We start from the raw sequence: 19,532 nt of genomic DNA, 5'->3' as shown, positions 1-19,532 counted from the left end.
GGTTTTATTGTTGTTAGCCTCCAGATTCCCAGACTCCCCTTTCCAACGCACAGCCATTTTTAGCAGGTTGTAGACTCCCTAGAGATAATAAAGTAGAAATTCAATGCAGTAGAAATTGAAGCATACAAATATTTTTCTGTAAATGATGTTTTTTCCCAGAAGTTTACTTGTTTGCTTTGGAGGCTTTTTCACCTTTAGAATTAGATATCCTTACCTAATATGCCTTGCAGGCAATGTTAGTTCTAAGCAGTTACCATTATAAGAACATTTCAGATTCTGCAGTGCAGGTCCCTTTAATTTTTCAATGAAATATCTGGACTTGGCCATAACTCTTTAAAGAAGATGAGTAAAGTAAGAAGTGAAAAGAAACAATGATTTGATAGGATAACAGGAATGTAGGACCGTGACCAAGGGTCAGCAGGAAAATATGATAGAAGGATTGCGGAGAGTCACTGAGGTCCCAGCTGAGACTAGTTTGCAGGTGAATTCTGGTGAATTCAATCAGCTAAAGTCTAAGAACGTTCCTTCTCTGATCCTACCAAAGCATCCTTCACTGCTTCCTATTCTTATCCTGATCATAAATGGCACTTATTACACTAAAATTTATATATTTCCTTCTCTATACCATTCATTAGAGAACTCTACAAAATGTAGGGACCAAGGGCTTCCCTGGTGGCACGGTGGTTGAGAGTCCACCTGCCGATGCAGGGGACACAGGTTCGTGCCCCGGTCCGGGAAGATCCCACATGCCGCGGAGCAGCTGGGCCCGTGAGCCATGGCCGCTGAGCCTGTGCGTCCAGAGGCTGTGCTCCCAACGGGAGAGGCCACAACAGTGAGAGGCCCACGTACCGCAAAAAAAAAAAAAAAAAAAAGTAGGGACCTTGTGCCCAGTAAAAAAAAGGGCGGGGCAATATCTTGCATATCCTTTAGGAAGTCCATTTAACTTAGATTAAGGATCTCTGCATTTGACTCTGAGCATCTTGAAAGAAGTGCTTAAATAATGTTAAACTCTATCTCCAATGCACAATTCCTGGTACATAGGATCTATTTTAAAGTATTAAGAGAATTAATGAAGAAATTTTTTCAACTTGGGAAAAGAGCTGAATAAATCATATAAGGCCTAAGGTATTGGCAGAGTAGGAATTATGGATAAACAAAGGGATGAGAAAGTATTGAGATGAAACTGTTTAGGTTATGTGAAAAGGTAGATAAATGATGTAAAGGCAAAAATGATGGTCTGAGACTATAAGCATGTTCAGTATACAAGGAAGAACATGGGAAAAACTGGGCAATATTGTGGTCAGAGAAAACAAACTCGGACAATGAAGATATTTCGAATTATTGTCACATAACTGTGAGCAAGAGAAATAAACTCTTTGTGTAATGAGTAGATTAGCCTTTGTATACAAATAGAAATGTATACTGAAAAAACCTCCTACAGACTCTTGGTATGTAATGAGTAGATCTTATTTAACCTATTAAGAGAAGACTTCTAAATAATAATAGGAAACAAAAGTAAGACTTTACCAGCCTATGATGATTTATCAAGTTATTCCCACAGAGGTTCTATCTTAATTATTTTCTGCAGCTGCCACCAGGAAAATAATTGTGTGATGGATTTTGTCCCTATGAAATAATTGTTTAGCTTTTCAAAACACAGAAAACCAAGAAAATCCAGAATTATTAAATTATTAAATCCATCCTCTAATTATTCATTAGACAAGCATTGTTTACCAACATATCCCAGAGACTAGTACGTAGAAGTTGCTCCATGAATCAAACACTTAAGAACTGAGTATTGTGCTAGTAGTAAGTTTACAAAGATGAACAAGGAACCATCCAAAGCATTGAAGAGCTCACAATTTAGAAGAAAGAGTTGTAGATGTGAACAAATAGCTATAATGTATTTTAAAGCTGGACATGTAGCTAGGGGTATATAACTCTACCTTTTTAAAAATTATTTTATTTATTATGATTATGTAAATTCAGATTAACTTGGGCAAAGGTGAAGAGATACTGGCAAGAATCATAAGAATTTATAAACAATATCATAACCAAGGTTAGATCAAGTTTTAAAAGTAATTTTTACACCTATGTACAATTTAAAGACTGTTTAAAGACTGACAGTCTTACCCATCACAGCTTAACTCTGGCTTTTCCTAATGGGGCTAAACAGGCGACCCAGACTTCATTTCAGAGCAAGACCGTGATGTGTCTTGGTCAGCACTGCAAATGCTAGTCAAACTCATGTCAACAGTCCTTCTCCCCCAGCAGCTGAGAACGACTGAGGATAAAAAGCCTTTTAACAACTTGCGCGGAATCATTTATTAAAAGAAAATGAGTAAAAGCAATTAGAGAATAAAAGTAAAATAAATGTATGACCTTGGCTTTCCAACTTTTATCCGCACACTTCTTGTTTGAACCACGTCCTTTGGGTTTCTCTGCACAAAGGGGACTGCTTCTCTCCTCTGTATGCCTAGGATGCCTGCCTTTCTCTCCACTCCCAGCCCCAGTAGGATGTTGACTTGTGATCAACAGAGAGAAAAGATGGTGGAGAAATAGGCTATTTTTCCACATCCCGTGTTTCCCCATGACTGCCTTTTTCCTGGTCTGGAAGAAAAGTTTCCATGACAACCAAGTCACTAACATTCACACCCCACCAGCTGACTTGCTTGCCTTCCAAATGATCAGCTGGATATTGTGTTAAAATTATTTTACAGAGGGTGGCTAATCTGCAGGGATTATTTGTTTATTTTGGAGAAACTGGCTCCTTGGTGAAACTTCTTCAATGGGCCTAACTTCTATTTCTTGTCCTTTAAAAGCATAATCTCAACTAAACAGAACAAGCTTAAGCCAACATTAGACAGTCACCTCACAGGAAATAAAATATGAATGTGAAGCTTCCTTCCCCATGAAAGGCATGTAAGTGCTTTGAGGGCAAAACTAAGTTTTATTTTTCTTTCCCTCTTCATGTGCCTAACACATGGTCTGGCAGGTGGTGTACATAAAATAAATGTTGAATATCTCATCATCCGAACTTCTCCAAACAGAGTATTTATTTTTAGGTTGATCGGCTGAGGCAGAATCGACTTCCTAGTAATGTAATAATCCCCTTATTTTTAAAAATGTCTGTCTATGAAAAAGGTAAGAAACACAGTAGAGGGTTAGTACACCAATCGTTAAGCCTGTGCCTATAGAAAGACTAGAATGAAATATACTAAAATATTTAAAATTGTTATGTTTAGTAGATGGAAATATGGGAGCATTTCTTCTGATTTTTCTCAATTTATTTTTTTCTTTTTTGTTAACTAAATGCATTTTTCTTTTGAGTATTATCTTGGTCCTTTGAGAGGGTAATAACAAGATACTATAAACTAGGTAGTTTATAAACAACAAACGTTTATTTCTCAAGGTGAGGGCTTTCTTCATGGTTCACAGCTGGCACCTTCTCATTTTGCCCTCACGTGGTGCAAGGAGTGACGGATCTCTGTGGGGTCTCTTCTATAAAAACATTAATCCCATTCAAGAGGGCTCCATCCTCATGACCTAAGGCCCCACCTGGTAACGCCATCACATCAGGGATTAGGAAAAATCACCTGAGAAACACAAATATTCAGATCACAGCAAGTGTCTATTATGTTCGAGGCACCGTACTATCTCCCAAATCAGAAAGATTAACAAAATCGCTCTCATATTCAGAGCCATGAAGAGAAGAGGTGAACTAGGTAGAGAACAACTTGCTAGAAGGATTATCTACCCTGACATGCATGTTAACTGGTGTTATGACTACATGCTGTGGTGTGATGAAAATGAGATAGGGGCCTTCATTCAGATAGGGGTCTTGAGAAGAAGGGTGATCAAACCTTTTTCTCACTCTCTGAAGACAAATCTGATCTGAGTTAACTTTCTTGCTATTTCTCCTGAAAGCCTGATACAGGTGGACTCTCATTTGTATTACCAGGCAACATTATTTATGGTAAAGATGGCCCATGATAGATAAACGTGGCCTGGAAAAGCATGAATACACCAAAAATACCTGGTGGAAGCACAGCTTTATGATTCCTTGAATACAGAGACTCACAAGTGGGCATATCCTTTCTGGGGACCTGAAAGCTATACCTAAGCCTATTACAGGAGATACTGGTCTCTATGGGGCATGAGGCTTCCATGCCAAGGCAGCTACTGTACCTGTTGAATGTGAATCTTGTTCTCTCACACCTAAACTCTCATGGTGGAGGGAGAGAAGGGGAGATGCAGGAGAGGAACAGTCAAAGACTGGATTGCTATGAGGGTTATTCCCTCTGAAAGAAATGCCTAACACAGCCCACGTGGGATGCTGTCTATGTTTCTGGACCAATATCCATCTGATTAAACTGGTGCCAGGTGTTACATGCTCAGGTCTTGTGAGTTTGAGTGTCTAGTTAAGAATATCCCCTACTAGGAGTTACAGAGAGTATGAAGAAGACAACCAATTTTATAAGTTGAGACCATTTTCTCAATAATTTCATGTCCAGAAGAAACATAAGCATGAGCTCCCTGAGGCGGTATTACTGTAGCTTCCACAAGAACATTTTTTATTTCTTGAGCTAGTATGCTGAGTGTGTGTTTGTTGATTGACACTCATGGTGGACAATGCCACTCAAATTCTCCTTCAGAAGTGAAGGATAAATTTCCCAACACTGGACATGCTGTTGACAGGCAGCCCTCAGCTATCAACCCCCCTTGGAAACTGACTGCCATAGTGGTAGACAGCCCCTTCACCCAATTACTGAACAACACAGATGTATAAAGATCTGGTCGTCTCACCTCAATTTGAGACCACTCTGAAGGATTGTCCCAGCTTCAGAGCTTCCCATAGGACAGCTGAAGCTTCCATGCGGCTGTTTCAAGGCTAAACTTCTCTTTCTGCCCAATCCCCATCCCAAGAGGGCTCCCTGATAAATCTCCTGCACATTAATTTCTGTCTGTGACAACAGCTTGATTAAACATATTTACAAAGCATCTATCATGTTTTGGGTACTAGAATCAGCACTGGTAAATACAATATGGTCTTTGCTCACAGGAAGCTTACAGTTTAGGGGGCAGAAATGCCTCCATTAAAATGCAGTATAATAAGAGCTATCATGGGTAAACATTCAGGAGGGCCATGAGTTATTACAAACTGAATCTTTGAACAGTTAAGAAGGGATTTATGGAGGAAGAGATATCTGTACTGGCTTCTGGAGGACAAGTAGGAACTAATTAGTCCAGGAAAAAACAAAAGAAAGGCAGAAAGGTAGACCATGTAGAACCATGTAGAAAGAATAGCATGTTCAACAAGATGAATGATAATGAAAGCATGATGACACTGTAGAGAATGCAGTTTTTTTCACCTACTTACGGAATCGGAGGTAGGGGAGAGGCGATATCCCATGCAAAGACTATTAAAATGACATTGAAATTTATGTTAAAGAAATGGAGAGGCATGGAAGATCTGTGCACATTTGTATTTTATAAATATCTCTGTGCCTGAAACAAGGAAAGTGGACTCAGGGGAGGGGAACAAAAGCTAGGAGGACCAGTAAAGAGGCTGCTCTAGTATTCTTGGCAGGAGAGGATGTTAGCCTGAACCAAAGTTGGAATAGAATGAATGAAAAAAAAAAGAAAACAGAGACATTTTGGAGGTAGAATTGATAAGACTTGGAGATTCATTGAACATGAGGTTAACAGAAAGGAAGGGATCAAGGGAAACCTCAAATTTCTGACTTGAGCAAATGGGCAGAGGAGGCAAAATATGACCATCAGAGCAGGATGCGTTAGTGATTTCTAGATAAGTTGAATCTGACCTGTTTGTGGGATATTCAAAGGGTTATATAAAGCTAGGAGCTCAATGTGGGGCTAAGGTTGTGTGTGTGTGTGTGTGTGTCTGTGTCTGTGAGTACATGAGTAACACAGAAACAGAGTAGCTCACGTCCCTTACTGGCCCAGCCATATCTAGTACTTGTAACAGTCTTTCGGGTCTCAATGGTACAATATCACTAAGCAGTTATGAGATAGTGTGGCGTATAGGGGAGAACAAAGCTTTCAAGTCAGGCACACCTCAGCTTTTATCTCAACTCTACTACTTACTTGCTAAAAAGACTTGGGCAAGTTATTATATTTGAGCCTCACTCCCCATCACCATCAAAAATGGGACTGCTAATCACACTTTACAGGGCTGTCACAAGGCTTAAATGAAATTATATATGTACAAGCATTTGGCACACAGTAGGCCTTCAGTTATTCTTTAGTTTCTCAACTCAAATAGTTTCTAGTGGTCTTTGCATTGTCTCTCTCCTTCTCCTTCTTTTTTCTTTTTTTTCCAGTACCTCCTGACTCATACCGCTTTAAACTCATACTGTTAATATAAAGCATTATTTCAATTACCTGACAAAGATAAAAATTCTGCCCCATGCCCCCATCTTCCTTTTGTATGCCTTGGCCCTGCATGTGTTTGTAATCCTCTCCTGGCCTTGTCTACATCTAATTTACTTCCTTTCAGTTGAATGTTATCACAAGTCATGAATTGTTCTCACTTCATGTTTACTGCAAACAGATAACCATTATCTCCAATAGGCCTGCTTTGTTTTATCTTAGGCAGATCACATTCTGCAACTTTTTAATTATTTCATTTTATTTCTCTACATTAGGTTGTTTCTCTTATGCATTGATACTTGGATAAAGAGATGAAAACAAATTTGTAATTTTTTTTTTTTTTTTTGCGGTACGCGGGCCTCTCACTGCCGTGGCCTCTCCCACCACGGAGCACAGGCTCCGGACATGCAGGCCCAGCGGCCATGGCTCACGGGCCCAGCCGCTCCGCAGCATCTGGGATCCTCCCGGACTGGGGCACGAACCCGCGTCCCCTGCATCGGCAGGCAGACCCTCAACCACTGCGCCACCAGGGAAGCCCCCAAATTTGTAATTCAATACGCCTTTTCAAACATTTTACCACTGGAAACAAGCTCAGGGCCTTAAAATTTGTTTTGATTGTAAAGTTCAATGACCATATCAAAATTCTTTGGCTGGTGAAGACAAAGACTTTCAGATTCCCCCTTACAAGGAGCTGAGTTAATTTCAGCAAGGGATCTCAGTCAAGTGAACCAAGGCTTGGTTGGTTCCAGAACCCAGGGCTCCTTCAATTGAGGGGTTACCTAGGGCAGCAGCCGCAGCATGTGGGATCAAAGGGTAGGTGTCAGGCCAAATCCAGGAAAGAGAACAATGTCCAGAGAAGAGAAAGCAGTTGCCTTATTCATGGAAATGCATTAGAATGAGAAAAGAAAGGGAACCAATACTCTGGAATTTGGTAAACATAAAAACAAATGGAGAGGGTTTAGGCCATAAACTGTGAGCAAGGGGCAGGAGTATTTAAAGTACCCTCTTCAGGGATGATGGTCAAATATCTGATCCTACTTCTGGGCATATATCTGGAGAAAAACATAATTCAAAAAGATACTTGCACCCCTATATTCATAGCAACACTATTTACAATAACAAGACATGGAAGCAACCTAAGTGTCCACTGACAGATGAATGGCTAAAGACGATGTGGTACATATATACAGTGGAATATTACTCAGCCATAAAAAAAGATGAAATAATGCCATTTGCAGCAACATGGATGGACCTAGAGATTACCATACTAAGTGAAGTCAGACAGAGAAAGACAAAAATCATATGATATCACTTATATGTGGAATCTAAAACATGACACAAATGAACTTATCTATGAAACAGAAACAGACTCACACACTTCAAAAACAAACTTATGGATGAACATAGATGCAAAAATCCTCAACAAAATACTAGCAAAAAGAATCCAACAGCACATTAAAAGGATCATATACCATGATCAAGTGAGGTTTATCCCAGGAATGCAAGGATTCTTCATCATACGCAAATCAATCAATGTGATACACCATATTAACAAATTTAAGGATAAAAACCATATGATAATCTCAATAGATGCAGAAAAAACTTTCAACAAAATTCAACACCTATTTATAATTAAAAACTCTCCAGAAACTGGGCATAGAGGGAACGTACCTCAACATAATAAAGGCCATAAATGACAAACCCACAGCCAACCTCATTCTCAATGGTGAAAAACTGAAAAGTATTTCATCTAAGATCAAAAACAAGACAAGGTTGCTCACTCTCACCACTATTATTCAACATAGTTTTGGAAGTTTTAGCCATGGCAAACAGAGAGGAAAAAGAAATAAAAGGAATCCAAATTGGAAAAGAAGAAGTAAAACTGTCACTCTTTGCAAGATGACATGACACTATACATAGAAAATCCTAAAGATGCTACCAGAAAACTACTAAAGCTAATCAATGAATTTGGTAAAGTTGCAGGATACAAAATTAATGCACAGAAACCTCTGGCATTCCTATACACTAACAACAAAAAATCAGAAAGAGAAATTAAGGAAACACTCCATTTACCACTGCAACAAAAAGAATAAAACACCTAAGAATAAACCTACCTAAAGAGGCAAAAGACCTGTACTCAAAAAACTATAAGACACTGATGAAAGAAATCAAAGACGATACAAACAGGTGGTGAGATATACCATGTTCTTGGATTGGAAGAATCAGCATTGTGAAAATGACTCTACTACCCAAAGCAATCTACAGATTCAATGCAAGCCCTATCAAACTACCAATGGCATTTTTCACAGAACTAGAACAAAGAATTTTACATTTGTACGGAAATACAAAAGGCTCCAAATAGCCAAAGCAATCCTGAGAAAGAAAAACAGAGCCGGAGGAATCAGGCTCCCAGACTTCAGACTATACTACAAAGCTACAGTAATCAAGACAGTATGATAATGGCACAAAAACAGAAATATAGATCAACGGAACAGTATAGAAAGCCCAGACATAAACCCACGCATATATGGTCACCTTATCTTTTTTTTTTTTTTTGCGGTATGCGGGCCTCTCACTGTTGTGGCCTCTCCCGTTACGGAGCACAGGCTCCAGACGCACAGGCTTAGCAGCCATGGCTCACGGGCCTAGCCGCTCCGCGGCATGTGGGATCTTCCCGGACCGGGACACGAACCCATGTCCCCTGCATCGGCAAGCAGACTCTCAACCACTGCGCCACCAGGGAAGCCCTGGTCACCTTATCTTTGATAAGGAGACAAGAATATACAGTGGAGAAAAGACAGCCTCTTCAATAAGTGGTGCTGGGAAAACTGGACAACTACATGTGAAAGAATGAAATTAGAATACTCCCTAACACCATACACAAAAATAAACTCAAAATGGATTAAAGACCTAAATGTAAGGCCAGACACTATCAAACTCTTAGAGGAAAACATAGGCAGAACACTCTATGACATAAATCACAGCAAGATCCTTTTTGACCCACCTCCTACAGAAAACAAAGCAACTGACAAAGGATTAATCTCCAAAATATACAGAAAGCTCATGCAGGGCTTCCCTGGTGGTGCAGTGGTTGAGAGTCCGCCTGCCGATGCAGGGGACACAGGTTCGTGCCCCGGTCCGGGAAGATCCCACATGCCACGGAGCGGCTGGGCCTGTGAGCCATGGCCACTGGACCTGTGCATCCAGAGCCTGTGCTCCGCAATGGGAGAGGCCACAACAGTGAGAGGCCTGCGTACCACAAAAAAAAAAAAAAAAAAAAACGCTCATGCAGCTCAATATCAAGAAAACAAACAACCCAATCCAAAAATGGCCAGAAGACCTAAATAGACATTTCTCCAAAGAAGACATACAGATGGCCAAAAAACACATGAAAAGTTGCTTAACATCACTAATCATTAAAAAAATGCAAATCAAAACCACAATGAGGTATCACCTCACACCGGTCAGAATGGCCATCATCAAAAAATCTACAAAAAATAAATGCTGGAGAAGGTGTGGAGAAAAGGGAACCCTCCTGCACTGTTGGTGGGATTGTAAATTGATACAGCCACTATGGAGAACAGTATGGAGCTTCCTTAAAAAACTAAAAACAGAACTACCATATGACCCAGCAATCCCACTACTGGGCATGTACCATTAGAAAACCATAATTCAAAGAGTCATGTACGACAATGTTCATTGCAGCACTATTTGCAATAGCCAGGACATGGAAGCAACCTAAGTGTCCATCGACAGATGACTGGATGAAGAAGATGTGGCACGTATATACAATGGAATATTATTCAGCCATAAAAAGAAACAAAATTGAGTTATTTGTAGTGAGGTGGATGGACCCAGAGTCTGTCATACAGAGTGAAGTAAGTCAGAAAGAGAAAAACAAATATCGTCTGCTAACACATATATATGGGATCTAGAAAAATAATACTGATGAACCTAGTGGTAGGGCAGTAATAAAGATGCAGATGTTGAGAACGGAGTTGAGGACACAGGGTGGGAAGGGGAGGCTGGGACACAGTGAGAGAATACCACTGACATATATACACAACCAAATGTAAAACAGATAGCTAGTGGGAAGCTGTTGCATAGTACAGAGAGATCAGCTCGGCGCTTTGTGACATCGTAGAGGGGTGGGATAGGGAGGGTGGGAGGGAGGCTCAAGAGGGAGGAGATATGGGGGTATATGTATGCATATAGCTGATTCACTTCTTTGTACAGTAGGAACTAACACAACACTGTAAAGCAATTACACTCCAATAAAGATGTTAAAAAAAAAAAGAAGACTTGGGGTAATTGTTGAGGAGCAAGAATTTGAGAAGGAATCTGAAAGGAGAGGCAGAAATACTAAAAATAAAGTTTGTTGACCTGTACAAAGAAAAAAGAAAAGGTATTAAAAAAAAAAACTTATGGTTACCAAAGGGGAAACGTTGGGGGGAGGGTTAAATTAAGAGGTTGGGATTAACATATACACACCACTACATATAAAATAGATAATCAACAAGGACCTACTGTATAGCACAGAGAACTCTACTCAATATTCTGTAATAGCTTATATTGGGCAAAGAATCTGAAAAAGAATAGATATATGTATACGTGTAACTGAACTACTTTGCTGTACACCTGAAACTAAGACAACATTGTAAATCAACTACATCCCAATATAAAATAAAAATAATTTAAAATAAATAAATATATAAAGTACCCTCTTCAGGGATGATGGTAAAATATCTGAAAATAATATTACAACACAAACTGTGGTAGATAAGGGCAGCTCCTTTTCTTCTCATCCTGAGTGTGACTTTTTGATTTTGTTGACCTGAAATAAACAGACTGCCTGATACGTCTCCAAGGATGAGTTTATTTGTGTCAGGAGAGGATTGCAATTCGGGGTCTGCAGTCATGGGAGCCTCATGCAAGTCCCCCCACAGCAAGAGGATAACATTTTTATAGAGGGGAAAAGGAAGTTGGGGGGCCTGTAGTAAACAGAGTCCATGGCTTTTCATTAGCTGAGTCCTTGACAGGAAAGAAAAGGAGTTGTTTTCCTTCCTACTGGGCTTGGCTCACCTCTCAGGGTGAGCGCTCCCCCTACTCGTCTCCCAACTCTAATTGAGGTTTCTGTTTATTAATTTTTTAAGATTCCTGTCCAAGAAAATTATACAAAAGCCTATAAAAGATTGCCCCAATAGATAGCCTGCATTTTATCCTTACCTGCCTCACACTTCCCTTTACCCTCTCATCTCCTCAACTCTCCATTTATATTTCCACATCCCCCATAATAGGTACCTAAACCATTCAGTTTCTCCTTTCTCTGCCTTGATCACTCTACCTGACTACAAATTTCATCTATTCCTCTCCTCGGTTATGTATCCCATACATCTCTCTGCCGATCAAGAGACCTAAAAGGAAATATAAACACAGAACAGCCTCCTCCTCGTCCTCCTCCACCATGTACATCAGCTCTGAACAGTGGAACTGGAAAGAAAGGGAACCTGCATTTTCTGAGCACCATCTAAGTGCCTGGCACTTAAATACTTGACAGGACTTATCCCACTGAATCCTCACTATGTTCCAATTTTACAGCTGGGGAAACTGAAGTTCCTTAAAGTAACAAAGCTGGTAGATGAAAGAGCTGGGATTTAGATATTGGTCATTCTGACTCCAAACTCCATTTTTAACAGATCCTAATTTACAAATTGTGCTTTGATGGTGCAATATGAATCATCTCTCCACAATGTCCTCCATCACCTAGACATTTCTGCCCCCGCTCAATGTCATTCTGGTCCACCATAGGCATGAAGTGCACTAGGGAATCACACTAGAAAGCAAATAGCTCGCAACCACTTTATTTATTTATTTATTTATTATTTTTATTTTTTTTCTTTTTTGCGGTACACGGGCCTCTCACTGTTGTGGCCTCTCCCGTTGCGGAGCCCAGGCTCCGGACGCGCAGGCTCAGCGGCCATGGCTCACGGGCCCAGCCGCTCCGCGGCATGGGGGATCTTCCTGGACCGGTGCACGAACCCGCGTCCTCTGCATCGGCAGGCGGACTCTCAACCATTGCGCCACCAGGGAAGGCCCCAAGCACTTTATTCACAACTCTGGGTCTGTGGTATGCTTTGCTTTTCTTGTGCATACATTGAAAGATAATGTGTTTTGTGATGTTAATACTGGAGTGGCATTTAGAGACCCAAAACCTGACGCTCGGCTTCAAAATCCTATCATGAGATAAATATCCTTCTTGTGTGCCAAAAGGAAAAAAATGAAAATGCAATACATTTAATAATCATCCAAATGAACAGGAATGAAAGGAGCTGCGTGGCTAGTTTGATGCCAAGTCACCTCTGCCCTGTCTGACACTGATCCACCACTTTATCTTCAGCTGTTTACTCAGTCCAAGGGCCTCACTTCCTGTTTGATATGCATCCCACCAGCTGCCAGGGCCAGACATCCTGAAATACATTACCAAATGGACTCCAGGCAAACTTCTTGTTCTCATTATGAATTTTGAGAAGTATAAAGAACCTCCTGTGGACCACAGTGTAGTCCTTTTAGGTCTACTGAGAAAAGGTCAGCTTTCCTCTTCCGGAGGATGTATCTCCCAGAGCCCACAGCAAAGCAGTAGTGAGATCTTCTGTGTTTATAACCCCTTTTGCAAAAACCTGGTTCAGAGAAAAGACCATGGGCTTTGGAGTCAGAAAGATCTGGGTTCAAGTCTGAGCTCTGCCACCTACTCTATCTGCAACCTTATAATATAATATATGCAACCTTAGTATGTATATATCACACATAATATAATGACATGCGTCCACCATTAGAGTATCATAGAGAATAGTTTCAGTGCCCTAAAAATCCTCTGTGCTCTGCCTGTTCATCCCTCTCCCCTCACTCAATCCTGTCAACATGTGATCTTTTTACTGTCTCCATTGTTTTGCCTTTTCCATAATGTCATATAGTTGAACCACATAGTTTGTAGCCTTTTCAGATTGGCTTCTTTCACTTAGTAATATGCACTTAAGGTTCCTCCATATCTTTTCATGGCTTGATATCCTATTTGTTTTTAGCACTGAATCCACTGTTCACAATGGTGAACACTTTTTAAACAGAAAAGCCCAACTGAGATTTACTGCATCAGAGTTTTTACACATATTTTAACCAGGTCCTCAAGGTGATTCTGATGCACACCTGGGCTAGATAATGGTAAATATTTTCTCCTGGATTTAAAAAGCATATGCATTATATCCAGACAAAACTATAATTCGAAAAGATACATGCATCCCTATGTTCATAGCAGCACTATTTACAATAGCCAAGACACAGAGACAACCTAAATGTACATCAACAGATGAATGGATAAAGAAGATACACACACACACACACACACACACACACACACAATGGAATATTACTCTGCCATAAAGAAGAATGAAATAATGCAGCTGCATGGATGGACCTAAAGATTATCATACCAGGTGAAGTTAAGCCAGAAAGAGACAAATTCCATATGATATCACTTATATGTGGAATCTAAAATATGACACAAATGAACTTATCTATGAAAGAGAAACAGACTCACAGACATAGAGAGAATAGATTTGTGGTTGCCGAGGGGGAGGGGGCCGGGGGAGGGTTGGATTGGGAGTTTGGGACTAGCAGATGGAGAGTAATATATATAGAATGCATAAACAGCAAGGTCCTATTGTATAGCACAGGGAACTGTATTCAACATCCTGTAATAAACCATAATGGGAAATAAATAAATAAAAAGCATATGCATTAATGTTCCCTAGATTTAAGGTGATTCTTTTCCTTTGAGGGAAAAATGTTTATTTCCTCCAAGGTGGACGAGTCTATGCTCCATCCCAGTATCCCGCCTCAGTCAATGAGTCCTAGTATGGGGAGAATACAGGAGGATCTAGGCAGGGTGGATTCTCCCCTAATAAAGTAAGTTTTGCCTTCAGTTCTTGATCAGTTGGGAGGGAGAAAGAAGAGAAGGGTAATTTGTCAAGAAAAAATGGTAGAAAAGAGGAAAAGTGCTAAAATTCCTGACATCTTAATTTTTGCCACATGATAGGCACTCTAGAAACATGGTCTCTTTAACTTTATTTCTATAGGAGGTAATATTTACCTATTTAAAGATAAGGAAACTAAGAGCGTAAACTTCAACATTGGCAGATGAGAGGATTCAATCTAATGCCTGCCTGTCTTCTTGTACTAGTTATTATTTCACCCACTCCAATACAGATTGTAAGATTTTTGAGGAAAAGGACCACATGTGTCCATTTAACCCAAGTGCTTGACTGACACAAGGTACACAATAAATATTTATGAAATATGTCTTAAATGAATAATTGTTCACGGGAGTGTGCTGCCTCCTTTTGCTAGATGAACTCCAGTAGAAAGCGGAGAAAGACTAGTTAATATTCCTGATATTTTTATGCAGTTCACTTTTTGACATTTTTTGATAGCACAGGCCTCAGACAGAGATATCTCTTAAAGCTGCAGATGATTCAGGAAAGCCTGTGAAACCTCAGATTCATAATCACAGTAGGCAATGGTGGTTCGTTTCCTAAGCTCACCTTGACACACCTTTTAATCAAGGCGAGCCAGGCTAATGGTGCCTATGATTTATCACCCTTCCAGAAGAACCACAGATCCCCTTCTACTGCGCCCTGAACACATTTACAGCTTCTCTAGACTAAGCATCAGTTCCCTCAATGTTGAGAAAACAGTCAACAATGAATAAAAAGTGGGTTTGCTTCTAAGTACATAAAATGTGTTTCTTTATAAATCCTCTCCAAGGGCTCCTAATGACATATAGCTCATATTGTAGTCATAGAATGAGCTGTATTTGCCCCTGGGCCTTCTCAGGCTAGTAACACATTAGACATTTGTGATGTGCATTAATTCTCTCATACCATTCACTGCCTTACATTTCCAAAGAGCTAGTAGCTCAGTGCTAATGAGGTCAAGGTCCCAGGTTTGATTCTTCATGGGCACAGATGATTATCCCTCTCATGTTTAGACATATAAATATCAGTGAACCTTGTCAGCTTGGACTATTTTTCCTTCACGGACAAATTCTTATAGAGAAAAGAGGGTCATTTCAACCTCTGGGTCTCAATGTTCTACTCAATAAAATGAGAATAATAATAATAGATCCTTATTACGTATCTTGTAATGTCCAAAGTATCTAAGAAAATAATGCATATAAATGTACTTAATAAGCATTATAGAAATAAAGGAAAGGGGAAGGAAAGAAGGAGGAAGGGAGAAAGAGAGGGAGGGAGGGAAAAAGGAAAAGCTTTGGTAAGATGGTATTAATAGAGGATCACAGTGGCCTTTCATTATTTAGTCTTACCTAATGTCTTTCTGCCATTTTTTTTTATAATAGCAGCCCAATATTTATCTCAAGGAGCTATCTTTTTTCCACTTTGTGTTTATGTGGCTTGACACATCCCCTAGGTCTAGAGGTGGAACCATATCACAGTTCTCACCAGTTCATTTAGTTCCATTTTTTGGACACAGTGATTATTTCAGAATTGAAATAGGCCCACATCAATCCAAAGCCAATTTCAGGACTTTCCCAAAGCAACTGGACAAGGGGCTTTCTCCACAGACTTGGAAAGTGAAAAAGTGAGTGAGCACTGTCTTGGAACCATCCTGACTTGAGAGCCTGCCTGAAAATGGAAAACAAAGTGGAACTGCAGAATCTAGAGATGTAGAGAACTCACTCCTAATGATATTGTTTGAGCACCTGGATCTAGCTATACCTGAAGCTATATTTAAAATTGTCAGCCTACAAATTTCCCTTTTTATTCAAAGCCAGTTTAGAGCTGGGTTTCTATCACTGAGACTAAAGGAATCCTGATTAACATGATTACAGAAAGCAGGAAAGAAGTTCAAATACGTCAGCTCTGCCACTGCATGTCTTTCAGCCTGTGCATGGAAAAAGAAAGAACAAAAGTTACACACAGAATTCATTTAAATCTTGACTCTACTACTAATGTTCTAACTAGTGTTAAGCAAATTACTTGATCTTTCCGAGCCTTGTCTTTGCATAGGTAAAATGGAGAGACAGCTAACTACCATGTGGAGTGACATAGAGAATTAAATAAAATGAAATATGTTAAGAGTGTAGCACATTGTATGCACTCTATACACTTCTTCCTACATTCCTGATTATCTCCTAGAAATCCAGAGATGAGAGGGAAGTGGACAAGTGCTCACTGATTGTGCCCTTGAGGCTATCAGCTCACATACCAAGTTCCAGGTTCAGTTTTTCATTCACTTGAGTTGCACTGCAGTGTGACTAACCAGATCACTATTTCCAACCCACTGCAGTTATTGTTTAGTTCTCCATACAACCCAGAATCCTTTCATCAGCGTGTTTTTTAAATGGGGTGAGGGTGGGTTTCTGCAGCAGAGACAGTATCTCAGGCAGTTGGAAGCACAGTAAGATGGAAAAAAAGAAATCCTGTGTCTAGTCTCATTCTCTGGAGAGCTTATAAAGGCACACATCTGTTAATGAAGGCATAGATTTGGTCTGTTTTTTAGAATTTAGTCCGAAAACAAACAAACAAGGAAATCCCGAACAATTCAGGAAGCATAAAGTGGGAAGGAAGGAAGGGAGGGAGGGAGGGCAGTGAGGAACCTATGCATATTAAAATAGAAGCCAAACTCAAAAATGATAACTCCTAATTTCTGTCCTTTGCCTGAGGTCAAATCCACTGCTCTCCTTCTCCATCAGTGCCTTCCTAGACCAAGCCATCATCTTTGTCCTCTTGACCTTGGAGCTGGTGTCTGGCAACCTGAAAAATCTATGTCCCAAATAGCATCTAGGATGGTCTTAACAAAAACAAAAAAATAATAATAAATCAGATCATCCCCTACTTAAAATGACCCAGTGGCTATGGAATATATGTTGGCAGTTTCTTAAAAAACTAAATATGCAACTACTCTATGACCCAGCAGTCACACTCTTAGGCATTTACCCAAGAGAAATGAGAACTAATGTTCACACCTGTATGCAAGTCCTCATAGCAGCTTTATTCATAACAGCCCAAAACCAGAACCAACTCAGTGGGTGATAGTTAAATAAACTGTGGTATATCCAAAACATGTCATATTACTCAGCAATGAGAAGAAACAACCTACTGATACATGCATATTGACACAGATAGATGTTGAAAAAAAGTCAATCCCGAAAGGTGATATACTGTAAATTTCATACGTATAACATTTTTGAAATGACAGAATTACAGAAATGGAGAACAGATTAGTGAGTGCCAGGGATTAGGGCTGGGGATGGAGGTAGGAGTGACATGGATGTGACCATAAAAGGGCAACACAAAGCCTCCTTGTGGTGATGGAACTGTTCTGTATCTTGACTGGGGAGATGGATACATGACTCTACACAAGTGATAAAACTGAATGGAACTATGCAGTGCATGATAAAACACACAAAGGAGTACAAATAAAACTGTGGCGATCTCAATAAAATCAGTGGATTATATCAACGTCAATATGCTGTTTGTGATATTGCATTACAATGTTGCAAGATGTTAACCTTGGGGGAAACTGAGTATAGTGCACTCAGGATCTCTGGCACCATTTCTTACCACTACATGTGAATTTACAACTATCTCAAAGTAAAAGGTTCGATTTTTTTAAAAACCACTCGATGCTTTCCCATCCTATTAAGAATAACATTGCAGATCAGTAGTGGGAATGGAGACCTGACCCCAGAGAGCCCTGAGCAGCCCCATCACCGTCCTGGCCTAGTTACCATCACACCTTGGGAGGAGCCTCAGCTGCCACAGTGGGTCCCAGTCACCATCACGGCAACAGTGAGCAGCCCCCGCCTGCCTTCAGGGATGAGAAGATCATTGCACCCAAGGGCTTGCGAATAGCCAAATGATTCAACGTAAGAAACAGATGTGTTGGGACTTCCCTGGCAGTCCAGTGGTTAAGACTCCGCACTTGCACTGCAGGGGGCAGGGGTTCGACCCCTGGTCGGGGAACTAAGATCCCACATGCCGTGTGGCACAGCCAAAAAATTTTAAAAAATAAAAGAAAGAAAGAAACATATGTGGTTTCATCAACAGGAATGACACCAAGGAATATGTATTTGTACACCAGACTGCCATAAGAATAACCCCGGAAGTACCTTTGCAGTGTAGGAGATGGAGAAAGGGTGGAGTTTGACATTGTTGAAAAGAGAAGAGAAGGCGGAGGCAGCATGTGTTACAGGCCCTGGTGATGGTCAATAGTGCTGCAGATTGTAAGTGTGATAGATACGCTCCACGTTGCAGGGTCCTCCATGCCGTTAGCGGCATAATTACCAAAATAGTGAGGGCACGAGAAGAATGTGGGATGGGAGAGCGCTACCGGGGCCCACCATAGCACATGCGGAGACCCTTCGGGAGTGAACCACGGTATTCCAACCCTCCTGTGCACAGAGCGGGGATGGAGGGTGCTGACAACCAGGGTGCAGAGCAAGGCAGACCCATGAGACAGAATATGTATCAGGTTAGAGACCACGATTCCGCAGGGGCCCTCCTAGCCAGACAGCCTAGAGAGGAAGGCAATGAAGAAGATAAGGAAAATCTAGGTGAGGAGACCTGGAGGTCAATAGCCACCTCAACATGGGTACCGCCGCAACTTCAACTACTGACGCAGACACCCAGAAAACCCTCAACCACAAGGTGGCAAAGAGAGAGATGCAGTCCATCCACCTGCTGAGAATTCATCCACTCCCACGACTGAGCAGGGTGGTGCCGAGTAAATGCCTGGCTTACCATCTCTGCAGTCATCGGTTTAGCCATCCAACAGGAAGAAATGAACATGAAATTCCTGCAATAAGAAATGAACAAAAGATTGGAGCTGAAGACCTTAATTGCTTGCTTTTTGCCTGTTGACCAGATGACTAGAACTATCTGCATTGTTTATGCTGCATGGGGTTTTTATAATTTTTTTTTTTTGCAGTACGCAGGCCTCTCACTGTTGTGGCCTCTCCCGTTGCAGAGTACAGGCTCTGGACGCGCAGGCCCAGTGGTCATGGCCCACGGGCCCAGCCGCTCCGCAGCATGTGGGATCCTCCCAGACCGGGGCAAGAACCCGTG

At 40.8% G+C, this 19,532-nt stretch overlaps 1 pseudogene; it reads left to right on the top strand.

The window, feature by feature from the left end:
- The window catches only part of LOC115847812 (Y-box-binding protein 1 pseudogene), a 35,788-nt pseudogene extending 16,593 nt beyond the window's left edge, over positions 1-19,195 (top strand).
- The last annotated feature ends 337 nt before the right edge of the window (positions 19,196-19,532 follow it).

This window comes from Globicephala melas, chromosome 19 (assembly GCF_963455315.2).
Source record: "Globicephala melas chromosome 19, mGloMel1.2, whole genome shotgun sequence".
In the NCBI taxonomy this organism is placed as follows: Eukaryota; Metazoa; Chordata; class Mammalia; order Artiodactyla; family Delphinidae; genus Globicephala; species Globicephala melas.
This window is presented reverse-complemented; position numbering and strand designations above follow the sequence as displayed.